The sequence below is a fragment of the Dama dama genome, chromosome 22 (assembly GCF_033118175.1).
Source record: "Dama dama isolate Ldn47 chromosome 22, ASM3311817v1, whole genome shotgun sequence".
NCBI classification, from domain to species: domain Eukaryota; kingdom Metazoa; phylum Chordata; class Mammalia; order Artiodactyla; family Cervidae; genus Dama; species Dama dama.
The window spans coordinates 41,991,458-42,006,725 of NC_083702.1; the positions used below are offsets into that span (position 1 = coordinate 41,991,458).

General features: G+C 39.4%; 1 pseudogene; it reads right to left on the reverse strand.

Annotated features, from left to right (window-relative positions):
* Positions 1-13,313: 13,313 nt before the first annotated feature.
* LOC133043324 (splicing factor 3B subunit 4-like) lies at positions 13,314-14,629 on the reverse strand (annotated as a pseudogene).
* Between the last annotated feature and the right edge of the window lie 639 nt (positions 14,630-15,268).

The following is a 15,268-nucleotide window of genomic DNA, read 5'->3' on the forward strand; positions in this document are numbered from 1 at the left end:
TGTATTGGAATGCAAGGGATTTCTGTGTGTTAATTTTATATCCTGCAACTTTACTATATTCATTGATTAGCTCTAGTAATTTTCTGGTGGAGTCTTTAGGGTTTTCTAGGGAAAGGATCATATCATCTGCAAACAGTGAGAGTTTCACTTCTTCTTTTCCTATCTGGATTCGTTTTATTTCTTTTTCTGCTTTGATTTCTGTGGCCAACACTTCCAAAACTATGTTGAATAGTAGTGGTGAGAGTGGGCACCCTTGTCTTGTTCCTGATTTTAGGGGAAATGCTTTCAATTTTTCACCATTGAGGATAATGTTTGCTGAGGGTTTGTCATATATAACTTTTATTATGTTGAGGTATGTTCCTTCTATTCCTGCTTTCTGGAGGGATTTTATCATTAATAGATGTTGAATTTTGTCAAAGGCTTTTCTGCATCTATTGAGATAATCATATGGCTTTTATTTTTCAATTTGTTAATGTAGTGTATTACATTGATTGATTTGTGGATATTGAAGAATCCTTGCATCCCTGGGATAAAGCCTACTTGGTCATCATGTATGATCTTTTTAATCTGTTGTTGAATTCTGTTTGCTAGAATTTTGTTAAGGATTTTTACATCTATGTTCATCAGTGATATTGACCAGTAGTTTTCTTTTTTTTGTGGCATCTTTGTCAGGTTTTGGTATTAGGGTGATGGTGGCCTCAAAGAATGAGTCTGAAATTTTACCTCCCTCTGCAAATTTCTGGAAGAGTTAGAGTAAAATAGGTATTAGTTCTTCTCTGAAATTTGGTAGAATTTAGCTGTGAAGCCATCTGGTCCTGGGCTTTTGTCTGTTGGAAGATTTCTGATTACAGTTTCAATTCCTGTGCTTGTGATGGGTCTGTTAAGACTTTCTATTTATTTCTGGTTCAATTTTGGAAAGTTGTACTTTTCTAAGAATTTTTCCATTTCTTCCAAGTTGTTCATTTTATTTGCATATAGTTGCTGTTAATAGTCTCTTATGATCCTTTGTATTTCTGTGTTGTCTGTTGTGATCTCTCCATTTTCATTTCTATTTTTGTTGATTTGATTTTTCTCCCTTTGTTTCTTGATGAGTCTGGCTAATGGTTTGTCAATTTTATTTATCTTCTCAAAAAACCAGTCAAACTGGTTTAGAAAAAGCAGAAGAACTAGAGATTATGTTGTCAATATCTGTTGGATCAGACAAAAAGCAAGAGAATTCCAGAAAAACATCTACTTTTGCTTCATTGACTACACTAAAGCCTTTGACTGTGTGGATCACAACAAACTGGAAAATCCTTCAAGAGATGGGAATACAAGACCACCTGACCTGCCTCCTGAGAAACCTGTATGCAGGTCAAGAAGTAACAGAACTGGACATGAAACAATGGACTTCCTCAAAATTGGGAAAGGAGTATGGTCACCCAGCACATTTAACTTCTGTGCAGAGCACATTATGCAAAATGCCAGTCTGGAAGACTCACAAGCTAGAATAAAGATTCCTGGGAGAAATATCAACATCCTCAGATATGCAAATGATACAACTCTAATGGTAGAAAGTGAAGAGGAACTGAAGAGCCTCTTGGTGAAGGTGAAAGAGGAGAGTGAAAAAACTGGCTTTAAACCTAACATTCAAAAGCTAAGATCATGGCATCCAGTCCCATCACTTCATGGCAAGTTGCTTTTGTTCAATTGCTCAGTTGTGTCCTCCTCTTTGTGACCCCATGGATGCCATGTTTCCTTGTCCTTCACCATATCCTGGAGCTTGCTCAAATTCATGTCCATTGAGTTGGTGATGCCACTCAACCATCTTGTCCTCTCTCATCTCCTCCTCCTCCCACCTTCAGTCTTTCTCAACATCAGGGTCTTTTTTAATGAGTCAGGTCCTCACATTAGGTGGCTAGAGCATTGGAGATTTAGCTTCAGCATCCGTCCTTCCAGTGAATATTCAGGGTTGATCTCCTTTATGATTGACTGATTTGATCTCCTTGTTGGCCAAGGGACTCTCAAGAGTTCTCCAACACCACACTTCAAAAGCATTAATTCTTAAGCGCTCAGCTCCAACTGTCACCTCCCTACATTACTCCTGGAAAATCCATAGTTTTGGCTATACAGACCTTTGTCAGCAGTAAAGTCTGTCTACTTTCTTGGGCTCCAAAATCACTGCAGATGGTGATTGCAGCCATGAAATTAAAAGAAGCTTGCTCCTTGGAAGAAAAGCTATGACCAACTTAGACGGTGTATTTGTATAGACATCACTTATGCGGACAAAAGTCTGTATGGTCAAAGCTATGGTACCATGTATGGATGTCAGATTTGGACCATAAAGAAGGATGATCGCCAAAGAATTGATGCTTTTGAACTGTGGTGCTAGAGAAGACTCGTTAGTCACTTGGAACAAGGAGATCAAACCAGTCAATCCTAAAGGAAATCAACCCTGAATATTCATTGGAAGGAATGATGCTGAAGTTGAAGACCCAATACGGGCCATCTGATGCAAAGAGGTGGCTCATTTGAAACGATCCTGATGCTGGGAAAGATTGAAGACAGGAGGAGAAAGGAGACAGAGGACGAGATGATTGGATGGCATCAATGAACATGAGTTTGAGCAAACTCCAGGAGATGGTGAAGGACAGGGAAACCTGGTATAATATATTCCATGGGGTCACAAAGAGTCACACGATTTAGTGACTGAATAAAAACAATGATGTATACAAAGTAGAATTGGGAAGCACTCAGTTGCTCCTCTTATCACACTGTAATGCACATTTGCACTCATTTCACACACTAGCCAAGTAATGCTCAAAATTCTCCATGCCAGGCTTCAACAGTATGTGAACCATGAAATTCCAGATATTCAAGCTGGATTTAGAAAAGGCAGAGGAACCAGAAATCAAATTGCCAAGATCTGTTGGATCATAGAAAAAGCAAGAGAGTTTCAGAAAAAGATCTATTTCTGCTTTATTGACTATGCCAAAGCCTTTGACTGTGTGCATCACAACAAACTGTGGAAAATTCTGAAAGAGATGGGAATACCAGACCACCTGACCTGCTTCCTGAGAAATCTGTATGCAGGTCAAGAAGCAACAGTTAGAACTGAAAATGGAAAAACAGACTGGTTCCAAATTGGGAAAGGAGTATGTCAAGGCTGTATATTGTCACCCTGCTTATTTAACCTACATGCAGAGTACAACATGCAAAATGCCAGGCTGGATGAAGCACAAGTGGGAACCTAGACTGCTGGGAGAAATATCAATACCTCATATATGCAGATGACACCACCCTTATGGCAGAAAACGAAGAGGGACTAAAAAGCCTATTGATGAAATTGAAAGAGGAGAGTGAAAAAGTTAGCTTAAAACTCAACATTCAGAAAACTAAGATCAAAGCACCTGGTCCCATCACTTCATGGCAAATAAATGGGGAACAATGAAAACAGTGAGAGACTATTTTTTTGGGCTCCAAAATCACCATAGCTGGTGACTGAAGCCATTAAATTAAAAAGCGCTTGCTCCTTGGAAGAAAAACTATGACTAACCTTGATAGCATATTAAAAAGCAGAGACATTACTTTGCCAACAAAGATCTGTCTTGTCAAAGCTATGTTTTTTCCAGTAGTCATGTATGGATGTGAGAGTTGGACTATAAAGAAAGCTGAGCTCCTAAGAATTGATGCTTTTGAACTGTGGTGTTGGAAGACTCTTGAGAGTCCCTTGGACTGCAAGGAGATCAAACCAGTCACTCCTAAAGGAAATCAGTCCTGAATAGTCATTGGAAGGACTGATGCTGAAGCTGAAACTCCAATCCTTTAGCTACCTGATGCGAAGAACTGGCTCATTGGAAAAGACCCTGAGGCTGGGAAAGATTGAAGGTGAGAGGAGAAGGGGAGGACAGAGGATGAGATGGTTGGATGGCATCACCGAGTTAATGAATATGAGTTTGAATAAGCTCTAGGAGTTGGTGATGGGCAGGGAAGCTTGGCATGCTGCAATCCATGGGGTCCCAAAGAGTCAGACACTACTGAGCAACTGCACTGAACTGAATGCATATTAATTTGCTATTATCTGTCTTTCCTTTCTAAAATGTGAGTTCGAGAAGAGTAGGGATTTTGTTTTTGTTTATTGCCATTAATGCCTGCTTCAGAACAGTGCCTGGTATCCGATCAGTTCTCAAATATTTGTTAACTAGTGAATGGATTAATCCAGAAGTTCTCAAACTTTTTTGCTTCATGTTGAGAAAAAGAAAAAATTAATAATTCTAATTGATTTTCAAATGGTGCCTATTTAAAAAAATTTTTTTTTCTGTGTGTTCATTTTTTATTTTTATTTTTTTCCCATTTATTTTTTTATTAGTTGCAGGCTAATTACTTTACAATATTGTAGTGGTTTTTGTCATACATTGACATGAATCAGCCATGGATTTACATGTGTTCCCCATCCAGATCTCCCCTCCCACCTCCCTCTCTACCCCATCCCTCTGGGTCTTCCCAGTGCACCAGGCCCGAGCACTTGTCTCATGCATCCAACCTGGGCTGGTGATCTGTTTCACCCTAGATAATATACATGTTTCGATGCTGTTCCCTCGAAACATCCCACCCTCGCCTTCTCCCACAGAGTCCAAAAGTCTGTTCTGTACATCTGTGTCTCTGTAACTATAGAAAACTCAAAGGTATGACATCAATTAAAGAAATATAGTGTGAACTAATGGTGAATCTGAACTACTCTCAGCTATTAAGTTAATGCAATAGAGGTCAAGATAGATTTCAGTTGAAAATTTAACATATCTTGCAGTAGCCCTGTATGTTTCCTGCAGTGCCCTGATTTACAATTTGAGATAAGAACATGTTGCGTCCCTATATCCTCATTGTTCTTCTACAGGACATATTACTACCATCCTAATAAGTGTAGAATTTTTAGCCAGGTTTTACTTTTCCCAGCTGCTCTAACTCTGGGTTTGAAACCATTAAATAGATCACAAAGGTGAAATTGATTTTCACAGTAAGAGTGTCAAAATAAATGTGCAGTTAACCAATTTATCATGATAACCATTTAATACTAGATCAACATTTTACATCTGACCTATGATAGAAATATATTGTGTGGAACATATTTCTTTATTTTATTTTTTTAAATTAGTTGGAGGCTAATTACTTCACAACATTTCAGTGGGTTTTGTCATACATTGATATGAATCAGCCATAGATTTACATGTATTCCCCATCCCGATCCCCCCTCCCACCTCCCTCTCCACCCGATTCCTCTGGGTCTTCCCAGTGCACCAGGCCGGAGCACTTGTCTCATGCATCCCACCTGGGCTGGTGATCTGTTTCACCATAGATAGTATACATGCTGTTCTTTTGAAACGTCCCACCCTCACCTTCTCCCACAGAGTTCAAAAGTCTGTTCTGTATTTCTGTGTCTCTTTTTCTGTTTTGCATATAGGGTTATCGTTACCATCTTTCTAAATTCCATATATATGTGTTAGTCTGCTGTAATGTTCTTTATCTTTCTGGCTTACTTCACTCTGTATAATGGGCTCCAGTTTCATCCATCTCATTAGGACTGATTCAAATGAATTCTTTTTAACGGCTGAGTAATATTCCATGGTGTATATGTACCACAGCTTCCTTATCCATTCATCTGCTGATGGGCATCTAGGTTGCTTTCATGTCCTGGCTATTATAAACAGTGCTGCAATGAACATTGGGGTGCACGTGTCTCTTTCAGATCTGGTTTCCTCAGTGTGTATGCCCAGAAGTGGGATTGCTGAGTCATATGGCAGTTCTATTTCCAGTTTTTAAAGAAATCTCCACACTGTTTTCCATAGTGGCTGTACTAGTTTGCATTCCCACCAACAGTGTAAGAGGGTTCCCTTTTCTCTGTGGAACATATTTCTATGGGATGCTCCAAGAAGACAAAGAGACCAACATTCAAATAAAAATTGTTAAAGCTGCAAATTGCTATATTTATCCTCTATAAAAGTGTAGTTGTAGTTTTTCTTACTTTTCTGTTTTTCAGCCATGTAACAAGCAAGAACTTAGTTCCCTGACTAGGGATCAAATATGTAACCCCTGCAGTGGAAGCCCAGAGTCCTAATCACTGGACCACCAGGGAAGTCCCCGGTAGGTGTACTTTTAAGTCTTGTCATTGAAGTAATTTTTGGAGAAAATTCTATAGTTATGTGAAATATACTCATCGGCCATAGGTGAAGTTCACAATTCTAAAAATATCACAAGATGGGCATTATAAGGTGAAAAATGCTTTGAGAAGCCTGACATTAAAAAAAAAAAAAAAACTTAAAAAGAAAACTTGTTTACTTTGTTTTATCCTGAATTTTATAAAATTACTTGACCATAAATGTGTTTTTTTTTTTTTTCATGTATCATCTCTTCATATATTGTAACTCCAATTATGAAGAAATTCTGCCTTTTCCTTTGGCTGTTTAAAAATAGTCTTCAAATATTTGATTCACATGCTCAGATTTCCCACAAGGTGGTAGTGTTACAACATCAAAATCGTTCACAATAATGGCTTAGCAACTACAATTCCCCAGGCATTAACTGAGTGACTGCTATGTGTAAGATATTGTCTAGTGATACAGAGTAGTGTCTTTTCTAAAACAAGGATCCAAGTTTTTTCACTCTCAGGCTAATGCTGTTTCCATTACATACAGCATGCATACATACTTCCATTACATACATACTTAAAGAAAGCAACTACCTAGCTTACTTAACCAAAGTCTTTGAGAAGCTATATACTTATAAACTTGCAAAAGAAAATTTTCTAGGGCATTTATGCAGGGCAAATCTCTTCATGGGAATGCAAAGCTGACAGGACAAGATTCATGAATCCTAGACCCCAGGAAGGTAAAAGAGTTTATTTTAGAGAGAGTTCAGCTCAAGAAAACTTACAGAGCAGATGTAAAGCAGTATTAGCACATATGATGAATACATATACTCCAGGTCATAGTGTGATCTATGGCTTGGATAACTGTCTTGTGATTCTGAAACTGCTAAACATTCTGATGTAATGGTACGACAAGAAGGGGCCTGAGGTCACTGATGTTAAAGGAAAACAAATTATTTGTCAGGATCACAGGAATTTTTCTAACTCATGAGCAGAGTAAAATCTAAGCAAATCTTTAGATTCTTAGATTATTTATTATTCTAATAATAATGTTATTATTATTTTAGGTTATTATTATTTATAATTATATAATTGTTATTATGTAATAATAATTAATATTATTATTATTCTTACTTCATTTCTAAAATCTCTGATATATATCTTTCAGGGCCAGTACCTCCTGAGTCTCACAGCCTATCCAGAGCTCCCTGTCTTATGAGCAGAAATCTGTCTGATTCACCAGACTTAAAGTTCTTCTAACATAGTATGGGATAATCTCAGCATACCTAGAACCTGCCATGGTGCCTAGTACACCATCAATATCTCAGAAATGTAGATGCATCTATTCTGACCCATCCCCTCATCACCATACAGTCAGAGAGCTGTGCTAGTAGACCGGAGGCAAGAGAGAATTTGATAAAGTCTTCAGAGCCTTCCTTCATTTTTAGTAATATATTTTTTTAAGAGTAATATTTTGCAAACAGCATTGCTGCTTTTCTTGCCTATCACATTTTATATTACATGGCAGACTCCTTCCTTATCCTGATATTTATATATGTTTTTCTACATTTTTACCTAGTATCACTTATTTTTTTATGCTGACATTTGAATCTCTAATCATTCTAGAATTTATTTGTGCATAAGTTTAGATAGTTTTTAGGGCTTCTCTGGTGGCTTAGATGGTAAAGAATCTGCCTTCAATGCAGGAGACCTGGGTTCAACCCCTGGGCTAGGAAGATTCCCTGCAGAAGGGAGTAGCTACCCACTCCAGTATTCTTGCCTGGGAAATACTATGAACAGAGCAGCTTGGAGGGTTTTTACAGTCCATGGGTCACAAAGAGTTAGACACGACTGAATGACTAACACTTTCACAACACTTTTCAGATAGTTTTTAATACCATTTATTGATTTACTTATACTTTTTCCACAGATTTAAGATATCACCTTTGTCATGATTTTTACATATAATACAATAAAAATACAATCTTGGAGAAGGGAATCTTCCCAACCCAGGAATTGAACCTGGGTTTCCTGCTTTACCTGCAGATTCTTTGCCATCTAAGCCACTGGGAAGCCCCAATATAATCCATAACTGTAAACAAAATACAACAATAATGCAATAGTAAAAATAGGTAATTCATATGTACAAATATGTATTAATGTGTGTAAAATATATTCATATATAATATATAAGATAATATATAAGCTGTTTTTATAATTTTATTATCTATTACAGATTTGTCTATTTCCCTGATTTTTTATTGTGGAAAGGACAGAATGTATTACTCTTTCCTTTGCAACAAATCAGGAAGAATATTTAATAAATATTATCAATATAGTCCCAATGAATTGACAGATGTATGATGGTTTAGCTTTTATTACTGTCAAAGCTGAGGATTATGGGAGATAATGAGGGACTATGGTGACAAAATCCTTGAGCTGAGTAGGGGGTTTGCATATTTTTCACATCTATTCTTTGGGACATTTCAGATAGGTCTTTATATTTGAGAAACACAGTCATTGAGAATTAAGGAGAACATTATCTTTTCTATAGACAAAATTATTAAATTTTAAAGATAGTTGAAAGAAAGAACAGAGTAATCCCAAAGAGCAAGATAAAATTTTTTTCATTTTCCAGTTTCTGAAGGATGGATACCAGGAAATTGCATGAAAATATTATGAAGCTGAGCACTGACTATTGATGCTTTTGAACTGTGATGTTGGAGAAGACTCTTGAGAGTCCCTTGGACTGCATGGAGGTCCAACCAGTCCATCTTAAAGGAAATCAGTCCTGAATATTCATTAGAAAGACTGATGCTCAAGCTAAAACTCCAGTACTTTGGACATCTGATGCGAAGAACTGACTCTTTGGAAAAGACCCTGATGCTGGGAAAAATTGAAGGTGGGAGGAAAAGGGGACGACAGAGGATGACATCACTGACTCTAAGGATATGAATTTGAGTAGGCTCCGGGAGTTGGTGATGGACAGAGAAGCCTGGTGTGCTGCAGTCCATGGGGTCACAAAGAGTTGGACACAACTGAGTGACTAACTGAACTGAACTGATTATGAAGATTAAATGAGATACCCCCAAATTAGTTGATTAATGATATCTTCCCTAAAGAAGTTTCTATGAGATCCTTGTAGACAGTAGAGACTTGAGTAAGAATACAGAAAAGAAAAAATTGCTCAAATGTGGAGCTGATAAGCCTCCTTCATTTTTGATGAAATAACAACTGGATGCATCAAAAATGAATATTAGATTTAGGTTTTTTGAACTATGGTATTGTTTTCTCTGAAATATGTGCCTAATGCTACAAATGTCCCTGGAAAGTTCATGTGCTTTGACCGTATGGGTAGAGTAACCTTTTAATTTTTTTTCTTTCTGAGGAGGGTAGGTCTCATATACCTTTGTTAATTAGTTTTGAAGGCTAGGTCAAAGTAAAGCTCTTTAATTTGGAGATACATGGGTGAGTTCTAGCAAGTCTCTTGTTAATGAGAAAATTATTAACCGGAGACTAATTATCAACTAGATATTAATTAAAAAGATACTAATTATTAATAAGAGACTATTAATTAATTGTTGTTATTACATCCTGATTAAGCCAGGACATAGTTGATCTATGATTTGAGGAGGAACTTTCAAAGGTCTTATCTCCATATGTCTGAATCCCCTCGGTTAAGGATCATTTTACTGGGTCAGATAGTTTTAGTATAAAGTCAAAAGTTTTGTGGGCTTCCCTGGTGGCTCAGTGGTGAACAATCCACCTGCCAATGCAGGAGATGTGGGTTCAATCCCTGGGTCAGGAAGATCCCTTGGAGAAGGAAGTGCTACCCACTTTCTTGCCTGGGAAATCCCAAGGAAAGAGGAGCCTGGCAGGCTACAGTCCATGGGATAGCAAAGAGTTGGACATGACCTAGTGACTAAACAGCAAAAACAACAAGAGTTCTGTACTTCTCTGGTTTTGCAATGCAAAAATCCCACCTTAGCCAGGTGGACTCATAGGCATGGGACGCCAAGCCATTCCTGGATTGTTTTATTGGCAACCCAAGAATAGAACACTTACTTAGCAAGAAATTAAAAACCTTTTGTGGTAGACTGATGGCATTAAAGTCTCCTTCTACCCACACTTTTTGCTATGTAAATGTGTAGGGCCCTCCAACTCTGACTCTGGGCTGGGCCATGTTCCTTGCTTTGCTCAATGGGCAGTTGTAAGGTTGAAAGGGAGCAGGACCTAATGGTCCTCGCTTCCCCATGTCTTCAGCCTGCCTTTTTTCTGTGAAAACAATTAGCTTTAGGCAAGAATAAGTTTAATCAGAGAAGTGAGAAAGTGGAGAAACAAAGGAAAACAGTCCAACAAGACTAAATAATAATAGTTTAGTCATTAAGCGGAATTAAGGACTTTAGTTCCTTCTCAAGGGCTATAGATAATATTCTGAGTCATATTCTGTGAGCTGTCTTATAGATACTGAAGCCTCTATCATGCAGAAGAAGCTATTTACATGATGACCAGACTGCAGCCACGATAAGGTGCTACAATTTTAAGAACTGATCTCAAAGAAATAAGAACAAACCAACCATGGAGCTGAAGATTAACTGTACTTAAAACAATCAAGATGTTGCTGGTTGGATCACTAACGACCAATTTTATGATAACTCTCAGAGTTGACTGTGCTGTTCCAGCATGTAACCCCTTCCCTCTGTCCATAAAAGCTTTTGCCTCCTGATTGTTAGAGGGAGAGTTGGCCTTTGGACAAGAGTCCACCCTTCCTTTGCCAGCATCCAAAATAAAGCAAGCTTTCCTTTCCACTAATCTTACTTCTTTACTGGCTTTTGAGCAGTGAGCAGCCAGACTCTACTTTTGGTTTTAAGGCAACAAACTGCCCTGGCTTGCTGGAGTTGCGGGGGCTTCCTGGATTTGAGCTAGGATAGGCAAACCAAGACTCATCAGAGTGACCTAGCAGAGGCTTGAAGGGAGCCTTCACTTGCCACTCTTGTCGCATCTTGTTGAGAATGTTCAGATTAGTCTGCTGGATGGTGGTAGACACCTGGAGCAGAGCTGTGTTCTCCCAGTTCTCCTAGCTGAGGATTCATATTTCAGCTGATCCTCAGGGGATCGTGCATCCCCTCTGAGTTAAATAAATATCTGTTGTTGAATGCCACTGTGGGTGTTTGCTACACAGCATTATTATGCAGTAGATAAGTGGTACATTTAATTACATTTATTCAGCATATACACTATTTAGATTTCCTGACAAATTAAGGAAAAAAGAACAGAGCAATGCTTAATCTGTAAAATAAGAATATTATGTTTTCATGTTTAAAATAGTTTTATAATTTAGATATCATTATTATCCTATACCAGATGACTGTATTGATGACTTTTCAGGATATGGTTGGAGGATCAGAGATGTAATTTAGTAAAATTCAGTGAACAGAGATTTGGTAATCATTTCCCAGCATAGTTTGTGCTAGTTGCTTCATAGCTATTGGTGGTTTTGAGTGAATGGTTCCATGTTGTTCTGGATGAGGAAGACAGGTTCTTCTGCTTCTCTCCTTCCCAGCTGTTTCTATTCATTATTTGAAGTCATGTTTCAATTTTCCAGAAATGTGTCCATTTTAGCGTTTACTAGAGCATCTGTTTGTAGAGTCTATTAGCATTTATTTCCTCATGAAAATCAGAACTTTGTAGTTGGGAGGAACTATATAAATGACTATTCTCTCAGTTTTCTGACAGAAAAAGTGAGATTTGCAAAAGTTAAATTACTTTGCCCTGAAAGCAGTCAACAAATTAATTACAAAAGTAAGATTGGAGCTTTAGGACACTGACTGTTAGTCTAAATGTGTTTCAATTACCTCAGGAACATTTCCTCAGGTACGGTAGGGCATTTTCCCTCTCTAAGGATAGGAGTCTACTTTCTGTGGGTGTCTCACTTCAAAACTATCTCCTGACATAAAGATCTGAGAGGTTTGTTTCTCTTCCAGATAAAGTCAATTGTATAACTCAAATGGCCACCCCCATTATCAAGTGAATCTAGGATGGACTATGTGTGTGACAAATTGTGCTCTTAAGCTCTTACTTGATTATTAGCTTTAATTTAGCTTCAGTGCATGAGTGCAATGTACTGAATATGCCTGGCTATATAAAAGAGTGAGATTTCTTCTGTCTTTGCAATCTCTTAGTGGATTACCTATGATGTGCATGGCTTTCTGATTTAATGCTTATTCAATAATAAAAGTGTTTTCTTTCCCTTCTACCTTTGGGGAGAGATTATCTGAATTGGCAGGAGAGGTTTTTGTTTTGCTACATGGCTTCTGGGCCCCAACTAGGGACAGAACCTGGGCCCTTTGCAGTGGAAGCACCATCACATTCCTAAGATTTTGCTTTTAATTACATTTGCACAACATATGATAGATAGTAGTGAGGCAGAGGGAGGGAATAGGAACAAAAGCTGACTGGACTAGGAGGAGTTTTTAGGTGGCTTTGAAGGCAGAAATTAAGGTCAAAGGGCATCAAAATGAGAGAATGGATGGGAGAAAAATAGAATTTTTAACAAATACTATTAGTCATTCTATGTATTCATTTTCTTTTATAGCATCCAAGAAACAGAGTAAAGAACTTGCATGTACACATTGAAATGGTTTTTGACTACATGGACCATGATTATTGACTATGTTGTGTTAAAAATTGAAATTACCTAAACAAAATAAGCTAAAGCTTTACAGCAATGTAAATGAAATGAAGATTTATGGTTCTGAAATATTATTTTCTTTCAGTTGTAGTCAGGAGGCACACATGCCTCAATTATTTAGCATATCTTAACTAGATTTATCTTTCAAAAACACTTGAACAAACATATCAATAGAAAAGAGAGGAAAGGATATGAGCAAGCAATTGAAACTTCATATTGTTAGTATGTGTATAAAAAATTATATTGAAATGCACTAGTTAAGTAAGGAAATGCGCTTTATTTATTTATTTTTCTTTTTAGGAGTTTGTTTTTGTTTGTTTTTTTTTTAAACAAGGAGTTTAATTTTCTCTGGGTATTTGTAAAACACTTAGGGCCAACATAGAAAAAAAATAATAATGAAGCCTCCTGTGAAAAATTTACGCTTACAAAAGAAAGGCCTGAGAGGAATTAGTGCCTTAGCCCCTCCGAGCTATAGCAACTCTGATTGGTCCAAGAAAGTGAATAGATATTGGGAGGCTACGACAGGAGGAAAAGCAATGAGAAATCACTGAGGGAGAGGGCCTCGAAGTGGGCCTCGATGGGGAACTGGAGGTCGGGGAGTGGGTCTAGGTGGAGGGAGGGGCCCCCGCTGGTAGCCGTAGGGTGGAGGTCGTGGAGGGCCAGTGTATCCATGAGGAGGCATCAGTGGAGGAGGTCCACACATACCATGCGGAGGCATAGGACCTGGGTGACCCATGGGAGAGCCAAACGGAGGCCCTCGGGGGGGCATGCCCATTGGAGGAAATCCAGGATGAGGCATTCCAGGTGGTGGTCGGGGTGGTGGCTGCCCCCAGAGCCAGGGGGCCCAGCGTGGGGGTGCCCTAAGCCATGAGGGCCATGATGGGCCAGCTGCATCTGAGACATACCTGGATGGGGCATCCCACCCGGTGGGAATGGGTGAGGATATGAGTGTCCGTGTCCACAATGTCCAGCCCCTGGGGGTCCCGCTGATGGGGGGCCATGTCCTCCAGCCTCAGGAGGCATAGGTGGTGGTGGCATGGCTGGGGGTAGCCCAGGAGGAAGGGCTCCAGGAGGCGGTACTGGAGGTGGGAAGGAGCCAGGAGGAGGCATGCCTGGTGGAGGAAGCCCAGATCCCAATGATGATACCACAGGATTGGGAGCAGATGGTGGAGGGGGTGCATCTGCAAACAGCTGATGAGGGCAGTCAGCCTGGGAGAGTGGGTTCTGTGCTACCAGAAGTCTTTCAGCGGCTGAGCCACGGTGCTCACCCTTGGAATCCTTCTTGAATGCGTAGGACACAGTGATTGGGCAGTTACAGAGGTATTGCCCATTCATGGCCTCAATTGCTGCATCCGAAGCATCAAATGAAGCAAAATTAATAAAGGCATAACCTTTGGAGTTGCCTGTGTCAGGGTCCCGCATAATCTTGGAGGTTTGTAAGATGACCCCAAAGGCTCTAAAAGTAACATAAAGCAACTTCGCATCAATCTCTGGGTCCAGATTCCCATAAAAATGTTGGCCCCCACATCCAGGTTTTTGTTGTGAGCTGATGCCTTTTTCACCCCTATTGGCTTCCCATAGAGTTTGATCATATTCATGCTCTTAATGGCATAGTCAGCATCTTCCTCACTCAAGAATTCCACAAAGCCATAGCCTTGGTGCTGACCAGTGACTCTATCTTTTGGCCTGTGCGTGTTCACTACTGGCCCTGCCTGGAGAAATAATTCCCACAGCAGTGGTTCGCTAACCTTCTCATCGAGGCCGCGCATGTACACAGTGGCATCCTGGTTTCACTCGGAGATCGGCCTGCCCGCCATGGCGAAAGCGCTCCCGCAGTCTCCAGGAAATGCACTTTAAAGTAACCATGATACACTAATTTTCACTTGACATAGATATAAAATTATAATCTCCAATTTAGATAAATGTGTGGTGGGAAGTTCCCAGAATTTAAATTGTTGTAACATTTTCAGTAACATGTTCATTAAAATATGTGTATTTCCTTTCATTCACAAATTTTCTCCTAGAATTGTAACCAATAGAAATAATTGAACAATATTCTCGTATCATTCAATTCAGTTCAGTCACTCAGTCATGTCTGATTCTTTGCGACCCCATGAACCGCAGCTCGCCAGGCCTCCCGGCGAGCTCATCCGACTCCCGGCGTCCACTCAAACCCATGTCCATTGAGTGGATGATGCCATCCAACCTCTGTTGGCTGATGCCATCCTCTGTTGTCCGCTTCTCCTCCTGCCCTCAATCTTTCCCAGCATCAGGGTTTTTTCCATTTTTTCCCAATGATTAGGGTTTTTTCTTTGCATCAGGTGGCCAAAGTAATGGAGTTTCAGCTTCAACATCAGTCCTTCCAATGAACACCCAGGACTGATCTCCTTTAGGATAGACTGGTTGGATCTCCTTGCAGTCCAAGGGACTCTCAAGAGTCTTCTCCAACACCACAG